Source organism: Podarcis vaucheri, assembly GCF_965113315.1.
Source record: "Podarcis vaucheri genome assembly, chromosome: 5".
NCBI lineage: Eukaryota > Metazoa > Chordata > Lepidosauria > Squamata > Lacertidae > Podarcis > Podarcis vaucheri.
In genome coordinates this window covers 65551196-65560952 of record NC_138763.1, presented here as the reverse complement: position 1 = coordinate 65560952, position 9757 = coordinate 65551196, and positions in this window count along the sequence as shown.

Below are 9757 nucleotides of genomic sequence, written 5' to 3'. Positions count from 1 at the left end.
ACTCTCCTGTAAAGGCAGCCAAGTGCTCCGGGGCACATCCCAGTGGCTACCAGCAGGAAGGACCCTGCCCTACGGTTGGAGCGTTTATGGACACTTAGGTGCGCAACGAGGCTGCCGTCTAGAGTAGGCGTACACAGTTGGATTGTTCTGCTCTGGTCCCAGTTGGTTGCGCTTCAGGCCATTGAAAAGAGCAGGGTTAGTGAGTTGCTCCTAATGCCTCTTCGGATCACCGGGTGGTGGAGCTCAGCACTTTAGGAAGGAAGGAAGCCCTGTGGAACTGGTTGGTCGGTCGGCGGCTCACCCACCGCTTCGAAGTGAGGATGCCACACGTTGCGCTAGATCCTGCGCGCACTTGCGCAGATGTAAGCTCCACTCCATAGTTTAGGAGTGCATTGCAAAAACAGGCCCGGCGACTCAACCTAAGGCAAGTCAGTCGCGTGCATCCAAGAGCCATTTCAGACGTGCTCCCAACTCCAATCAATGGCGATGTTTTGCAATACATTTAAGAGTCTCCCCCCTCCCTCCCGTGCATTTAAGCTTGGGCTCCAATCCTGTGTCATTTATTTATTCATTTACTATATTTTTTTATACCGCCCTTCATCCGTAGATCTCAGGGCGGTTCACAAGAGAAAAACACAAAATATATCATAAAAAGCATAATTAAAAATGAAGCGATAACCCCCTCCCCCCTGTGCCTTGTCTAGTAGTTCTCTTCGTTTCCATGGTTTGGTAGCCTGGGTTCGATCTTTACTCCGGAGTAAATTATGAGGTTTGCTTCCCAGAGAGGGGCTTTATCTGCTCCTTGTTTTACTGGAGGAGTAAACACGCGCTCGGACAATCCGCACTCGGACAAATAATCCGTTTTCTGTACTAAGGCACCGCTTTGTATTCCTAGACAAATGGCGCTTCCCCATTACGACGGTGCGACCACAGCCAACTTGTTTCTCTAGGATGTATTAATTTGTAAACATTTGTTGCTGTATCTTTATCCCGCACACTCGAGCCGTTCGCTTCTCCTCTTGTTCTCCGAACAACCCTGCGGTGTAGATCTGGCAGAAAGGGCAGGTTACCTTAAACCCGCTTTCAAAACAACTAGACAGGGTGGCCAGACCTGGATCAGGCAGCAAGAAGCGATCCAACGCTGGCCCAACGCTGGTTCCCTGCCAAAAATCTCTCGGTCACACACACACACACACACACACACACACCCAGGTTTGACCTGAGGGTGCTGCTGTTTGAGAGATCACACCGTGAGCAACGTGGAGAGAAAGTCGTGTGTACCAGGGCAACTTTTTCCCATCAGTGGGCAGCAGGCACTCACCTCAGATACCAGCCGTTCCTCTCTTTTTAAAAAAATACTTCCCTGTTCTAGGGGCCTTCCATAGTCTCGGCACTTGCTGATCCGCATTGTAGTTAAGTCGAGGTGCTTACCTGGATTTCACGGGAGATGTGCACCCTACAACTTCCATTGACTTCACTGAAACTTCGGTCAGTATCCTGGCGGTAGCAGCCTGGGACAGAAGTCTTATCCACTTACTCGAGGGAAAGTTGGATTTTCTGCTGTGCAAAGATGCATTGGATCAAGCTATGAGGATCTAACCCTCTGTTAGCAAACCTGTCCACGAATTGCTGACTGAATTCAGCGGCCCTTACTCGCAGGTAAGACAGGTTAGGCTGGGCCGCAGACCATTAAGCGAGTAATAATGTTCCTGAACCGTACATTAAGGTTGAAACAAATTTCTGCGGCCAAGCATTGGGGGGTGGGTTTTGGGGCGCGGGGAGAGCCCCCCACTACAAGGAACCGATCCGGTTGCTGAACCACTGTAGCTCCGGCTTCTCTCTGCCCCCTTTGGCTGGAAGGACCGTGAAGATTTAGGGTGGGAAAGCCCTGGGCCTGCCCCCAATCCGCGGCTCTCCAGCTCCGCGCCAGCGTTGCCTCCGCAGCAGCCGCTGCCTTGCAAAGGGAGCGCAGGATGTTTCCGAGGCTCGAAACCATAAATGATGTCAGCTGCCCGGGGAAGAATGGCCGAGCCCTGGCCGCTTTCTCTAAAATTAGTCCTTGGCCTGCAGTTCACCCCACCGACAGGGGTTGGATATTTACGTTCAAGGGACCTGAGAGGAGGAATCCGCAGCAGCAGCGAGAAGACGAAGTAAATTCTCCAAGCTGATGGCGCGGGGCGAATCGTAGGTTCAAACGCAGGTCAGCGAGGGAAAGGGAGGTTGTTGGGGCGAAAGATAAACACACAGAGTCGCCTCGGGGGGGGGGGGGCAGCCGGATCTGCGAGGGCGGGCGGAGAAGGTGTGAACTCGGATTCTCTCCAGACCTGCGTGGCGGGGGAGGGCGAATCAGGCTTCACTCCGCAGCCATCTTGACCCCGAATCTGCAGAAATGTCAAGTCGGTTTCTCTGGGGCCGGCCAGAGAAGTTGGAACGGAAGGAAGCGAGGGGTGGACAAGAGACGGACACACGCGCGCACCGGGCGCAAGGCTGCGCCCCGTCCCGGTTCCCAAAGTCCCGCAGGGTGCTACGGGTTTTGAGCGCACTTGCCTTGCGCTACTTTCTCCTGGAAGGGAAATAAACCCCATTCCCCACTGCTGCCCTATAAGAAAAAAAAGCCTCGGGCAGAGAAAAGTGCAGGTGCAGGAGCCGCGCAGAGTGGCTGGGGAACCACTCTGGTGGGCGCAGCAAAATAATAATAAAAATTGTTATTGTTATTATGTACCCCGAGCCCGCCGTACTCCAGGCACCTCTGAACCCCAAAGGCCGTTTTATAGACTCTGACCCCGAAGGAAGTCTCCCTGGACTCCACAATCCTCACGGCCTACTGACCTGGGGGAGTAAAGCCTCGTTTAACTGACCGCCCTATAAATCTGCCGAGAATGGCGTGGGGTGGGGCTTCGCCTGGCCTTTAGGATCACCCCCTGCCTACTCCGGTTTAAAGAACTACGATTTAAAGGCCCAACTCGAAACCTTTGCGCCCTAGCCTTGGGTTCAACTTGGTAGCATCCGCAGCCTGATCCCTGGAAAGAGGCCAGCCGAGGGCGACAGACACCTGTTTGCACAAACCAGCCAGCTGACAGTCCAATTGTCTACTCGGAAGTAAGACCCGTGGGCTCCAATGGGGGCAGTGACATCGCTGAGGGGCAAAAAAAAAAACCAAAAAAAACAAAACAAAAAAGCTCTCTCGCTGCTTGGCCAAGGCTGCGACGTCGACTCCCCGCCCCCATTTTACTTGCCCACCGAGACATACCCCGGATATTTGCGTTGTCACCCCCGTAAGACTATGCGTCAAAGGTGACCTGCGGACATCTTCCCTTCATTGGTTTCCCCAGCTAATCGTGCTTGGGAGCAAACTGGCGGGGAGGGAGTGGGGGTGTTCCTCGCTTAGCAAATAATAATAATAATAATAATAAAGCTCCAATACTTTGGCCACCTCATGAGAAGAGAAGACTCCCTGGAAAAGACCCTGATGTTGGGAAAGATTGAGGGCACAAGGAGAAGGGGACGACAGAGGATGAGATGGTTGGACAGTGTTCTCGAAGCTACAAACATGAGTTTGACTAAACTGCAGGAGGCAGTGGAAGACAGGAGTGCCTGGCGTGCTCTGGTCCATGGGGTCACGAAGAATTGGACACGACTAAACAACAAAAAGTTTTAGTGGGGTTACTAGACCAGAAGATGCCGCTTCTCTGGGGACCATCTGGACGCCCCCGCTGCCGCCTTTCTTTGCCACTCCAAGAGGCTTCCCAAGCCAGGCCGAAAATTTCCCTTTCGTGCCAGAGGGCGCTGGGTGCTCGCCAAGCGCTGCAGACACGCATAGCACTTGCATAGCCCGGGAGCGAAAGCAGAAGGGTCAGGGAGGTGGTCCCGCTGCTCACAGAGTCGCCACCCGGGATCGGCCTGCGGCTATTCTAGGGGAAATGCGGCCTAGGTGCCGCGTGTTTTCTCCCAAGGAGAGGGCGGTGGGATTCGTGTAGGACTCGAGTAAATGCATTAGTGCACTCCGTTCCACTGCAAGGCGAGGGAATTCAAGAAGCGCCTTGAGCAGCCAGCGCTTGCTTGCTGTCTTTTTTGCAGCTGATCATAGATTTATGTCGTGCATTCTGATTATGCGGCTGGTTTACGGGGAGATCCCTTTGAGCTGAAGGGGCAAGGGCATAGCCTTTCCCTTTTCTTGCGAGGAATCCTATTCGGAATAAGGGAATTTCCCTTATAAAAAGAGAAACGTTGACAGCTACGGGCAAGGGTGAACCTAGAAAAATGCAGGGGTTTGTTGGGGACGGTCGGAAGGCGCAAGGCAGTGGAAGTGTCTAACTGGTATTCTTTCAATTCCTCCTGGAGTTAAGAATGGAGAGAGAGAGAAATCAAACCGCTACGGGAGGAAGTGTTACACTTTGAGAATCGGGATGCACCCTTGGAGCAAGTCGCTCTGGAGTAAATTCGTGGACAGCAATAAGTCTGCTCTGCAGGGAATGGCTAAGTGTGCATATTTCTTTATCCTGGGCAGTGAGTCTGGTGGGGCGGGCAGATTGCCAGAGGGCACCTGGGAAGAAGCAGGTTCAGATATCACTCAGCCACGAAACTGTTGTCTACCTCACGGGGTCGTGGTGAGGATGTAATATGGGCCAGGCCGGGAGAAGCGTTTTGCTCCTCGTTTTGTTCTCTGCCTGAGGAGCATAAAATGGGACCGAGCCCACCGAGCCCAGGATCCTTTGCAGGAGTTGCAGCAAACCACATACACAGCGGGGCCATCGTACACGTGTCTCCTCAAAAGCTTTGTCTTCTTTTCAGGGAGCCGAAGGAAACGCAGCGCCCGAGAACTTCTGACTCGCATAAACAACGTTCACACGCACCCGAGCATTCTTGGCATGCCGTGCGAAAAGGACGCGGCAAGCCCCTCTCCTCGGAATGGTTTCTTTCGAGAATCGGTGCGCGTGGGGAGAATCGGGTCCTTTCTCTCTGCAAGCTGCGTGTCATCCCAGCCTGCCATTAACACTGGCCAAGTCTCTTACTCAAATGATTATACGTAATTATAATCTGGCTAGGGGTTAACAAAAGTGCGTTGTTCAGTTCGAGGGCAGCTGAAGTCGGTCCCGATCCTCCGGCTCCTCCTGGCTCCTTCCTTCCCGACCCCCCAGTCAACAAGCACTGTCGGAATGGGAGCTGATTATATTAATTATGTTGGAGGGGAAGAGGCGAGGACGGACTCCTGGCCTGTGTCGTTCTTTCCCCCACGGTTGGCTTTTGTTTTTAGTAGATTTTTTTTTTAAGGCTCACTGTGTTCCCTCCTCGCCCCCTCGCCTGACCTATATAAGCCCAGGGCCCTGGAGAGCTGGAGGGGGGCCTGGATCCTCCTCGTGCGTGTGCGCCTAATGGGGGCGGATGCCCGTCCGGTGGTGCGTCTGCGGCTCCGCGAACAGTGGCCTAACCCCGGGGCACTTGCGCGTTCCCATGCGCTGACCTGCCAGTGACCTACCGCCCGGATGAATGAACCCTGCCAGCTCCTGCGCCAAGTTCACTGTCCGCCAAATAACGAGATACGGTGGTCTGAGCACCGTTAATTAACACAGGAAACCTTTATTATCTCCGCAGCCGTCAATCCCGAGGCTGGGGGGGGGGGCGGGATTCTCCAGTGGTCAGAGAGTGAAAGGGATCATTAAAGACATCTTGGAAGAAGGTCAAGAAATTAACAGCCTAATACGAAGGGACTGGGGCGGTGGGGGTGGCAAGTTAACGGTCATTACGTTGCACTTGCGAAGGGGGAAGAAGAAGCGGGGGTGGAGTTCGGACTTCTACCGTGGGGAAAGGTCCGGGCTTCTGTTCTCAAAAAAACAAAAAACCCTATTAACTCCTGCGCAACCTTAGGCGAGTTAAAGGCTGCCACGATCCCCGAGCTAAACCCTTTAAAGCAGCAGTAACAACATCACACGCGGTTTTTGGCACCTCGAAAGACTAACACGTTTGACTGCGAATGAGCTTTCGGGGTCCACTTTACCAAAGTCCCCTTCAGCAGATGCATGAAGGGAAATAATCCTCAGGTCTGGTGGTGGTCCGTGGAAGCTTGTTAGAATTTGACCGTCCATTGCTTTCAGTAGGTCTACTACCTTTGGATATAAACCCACCCTTTGTCGTTAGCGTGCCAGGAGACTCTTCATGTGCTTATGAATGTACGAATTCACACACACATATATATTCATTCTTGTGAACTGCCCTGAGATCTTCGGAGGAAGGGCACTATATAAATTTAATAAATGATAAATAAATCAATATTTCCGCCCCAACACACTAAGAGGGCATTTTTGAAAAAGAAAACGAAAATATTTCAAACGAAATATATATGATCTTCTTATGTTGACCAATCCTATGTTTGTGTTTATTCTCCGAGGTAAGTCAACCGGAATCAAGAGCGCATTAGGTTTCTGCGCTATCCGGTTTTTAAACAGCTTTCTGTTTAAAATCCCGACTCTCGGAGTTCAACGCGCGTACGTCAGAGGCTTCAGAGATTCAATTTTCATTCCAAATTTCATTTCAATCTGGCGCGTCCACCAGCTTGAAAGCCGGATCTATCCCTCTTTCAGTCTTGCTTTTGGAAACGTACCAGCGGCTGCATTCGAGCTTCAAGTGGCCTTCGCGCCTTCGCCTGTTTCAGACTCACAGGTTTCTGCTTTTTATTCGGGCCAGTGAATCTGAGGCTTGCAATGTGCCCTGGAGAGCCTAACTAACTACAGTGGTGTGCAGTGCATGTCTCCTCAGAAGCAAGTCCCAGTGGGACTGTCTACCTAGGAAGGAAGGTACAGAACTGCAACCTGTGTCCTCAATTCCGTGCGCTCTTCCCCATTCAATACAACGGGACTTATTTCCCAGCAGACGGTCATAGGAGTGAGTGCTCTGCAATAGGAAGGGCTAAGATTCGGGGAATGAAGGAAAAGCGAGAAGAATGAATTTTGTGTCTGAAAGCCCGAGTTAAGTTCCCAGGCTTTTCCGGAGGAGGAGAGGAGAACGAAAGAAAACTGGACCAGGAACATCTATAGATTATACCCTCTCCATGCTAGATTGAATGAAGGCAATATCATGGTAGGAGACATTCGCTCTTTCCCTGTCCTCCACACTCCTGCCGGCAGGTTAGTCAACGCGTGGTAGAAGAACCCCTTTCACACGATCCACACCCGCGTTTAGGACCACCGAATTGGGTGTGAACCGAAGCAGTGGGGTAGGTGTGAAACAGGTCTCCAAAACGAAATCCAACAGTCCCGGCGCTTCTTATTTCCATTGTGTTTTTTTTCTTTTAATCAAAACCATTTGATTAAAGGAGGGAAATCTCACCATGACTTCTATCTGTAGCCTTTGGAAGGGGGGTCGTCTAGGGGAGCTGTGCTAATTAAAGTTAGTCATTGACATTTGGCTGTTGTTGTTTTTTTCTCAGTTTACCACAAAGATTCACCTTAAAAGGCAAGGTCAAGAGGGCAGAGGCTTCAGGTTCACTCGAGGGTCAGCCTGCCAACAGCATTTAACTCAGCATTTAAGGGCAACCTTCGCGAGGGGGGGGGGCGGTGGAAGAGAGAAAAAACAAAGGGGGAATTATCTTACACAGGATCCGCACCCTGAGAGTTAATTCGGAAATCTTGCTTTCCAGTTGGTGCTTCTGTACCTCCAGGTAAGTGAGTCTACTGATGGTCTCTCTGACTTATTATGGAGGTCCAAAGGTATTCTATAGACACCCATTGCCAGTTATCTAACAACCCCACTGTTTTCAGACAAGGGTTTTTCACAAGAAAAGGAGGATGAAACAGAACAGAAATCTGTAAATAATAATAATAATAATAATAATAATAATAATAATAATAATAATAATAATTAGACAAATAAGCCCTTTCTTCCGCAAAGGAGATACTTGGAGGACAGGTAAAGTGCCTCCTTCTGAAAAATAGGAATTTCCGGTGGCGGCTAATAAGTCACATTAGAGTGAAAAGTCAATGGTGGGTATTTTTATCCCCTCTTCTGATCCCAGTTTATGATGGAAGAATAGTAGGGCTGTAATGTTTACTTGAGTTATTGTTTAATCTAATTTATTTAATTCATAATTTTTTAAACTAATTGATTGTAGGAAAAAGCCTCAAAGCAGTTTACAAGAAAGATAAAACAAAACAAAAAAATCACTAAAAAAATTGCAACCATAATTTAAAACATACAGAAAGTTAAAACTGAATAGACCGAAACAAGTTAAAACTCATACAAACTTTCTAAAGCTTCTCAACTTTCTACATTTGAAATTTAGCTTAGTCTACTAAAACGGTGGCTGGTTACTCAGACAGATTTTATTTTATTTTTTTTAAAAAAGAAGAGTTAATATTTATTTGTTTATTTCATAAAATTTATATACCACTTGCTTTTAAGGGGGGAAACCGCCCTCAAAGCGGTGGTATACAACTATATAAATAAAACCTACAGCTTGGGAGAACTGTTCCCTATTCTTTCTCATGTAGAAAACAGGTCTTGTAAGGGAGTGCCTTGGTCACATGTTTGTATGCTTTGTTTGTTTGTTTGTTTGTTTGTTTGTTTGTTTGTTTTGGACTACTTAGCTGAAAGCAAACTTATAAAAATGCAGTTGATTGAACAATGACTTAATCAACTAGAACTCATAGAATTAATCAACTACAATGTTTTACTCCTGGGACAACCCCAATGAATACTAATAAAAAGTCACACTAAGAATGACAGTATAAATTCTGCTGATAGCAGTGAGACTTGATTCCCAATAAATCTGTTTCAAGCCATGGTGTCAGGCACATGAAGACTCCCTTAATCAGACACTTTAACTAGATATGAATGAAGTTTATTTAGGCCAGGGTTAAAGTCCAGTGAACCCAACAGGCATCTTCCTTTCAGAATGTAAATGAAATCAGGGCTGGTATTTTGACTCCAGAGGCCCCTGATAGGAAGCGGATTAACGAATGCAGGACTACCAAATATTCTGCAGATGTGGGTTTCTGAAACAGTAAAGATTATACAGGTAATGCTCCATCTGCTGAATTTCTGTTCTGAGTGTCTTACAGTGTAAGTAAAAACAGTGGCAGTCATAGCAGGAAGCAGAAGAAGATAACCTCATTTAAGAGATGATATGTTAAATAAAACTGTATGTTTAAATGCTTGTTTCATTTCATGATTGATTAACTGGTGATAAGAACAAAGCAGAGGATACTTTCACCTCTGCTAACTCCATTTTAAGCCAGCCATTTACTGGCAATAACACTGGAATATTATGGTACAACTACACACTATCAATTCATCACAGGCAGTATCCAAGGTAATACTTTAGGCAATTTTTATCTAAGACAGGGGTTGCAGCAATAGTGTTTCTGTTTAAACATAATAACTGCTAACAAGACCTCACCATAATGAGAACTGACTGTACTGGCTACCAATTAGTTTCTGGGCCCTATTCAAAGTGCTGGTTTTGACCCATAAAGCCTAAAACTGCTCAGGACTGCAATACCTCAAGGACCGCCTCTTTCCATACGAACCTAACCAGACCCTGAGATCATCTTCTGAGGCCCTCCTTCATGTGCCTCCTCCCTGAGAGGTCCAGAGGGTGGCAACACGAGAACGGGCCTTCTCTGCAGTGGCTCCCCATCTGTGGAATGCTCTCCCCAGGGAAGTTCGCCTGGCGTCTTCATTATACACCTTTAGGCGCCAGGCAAAAACTTATTTTCTTATTTTGATTTTATATATTGTGATCTTGTTATGTGAACAGCCCTGA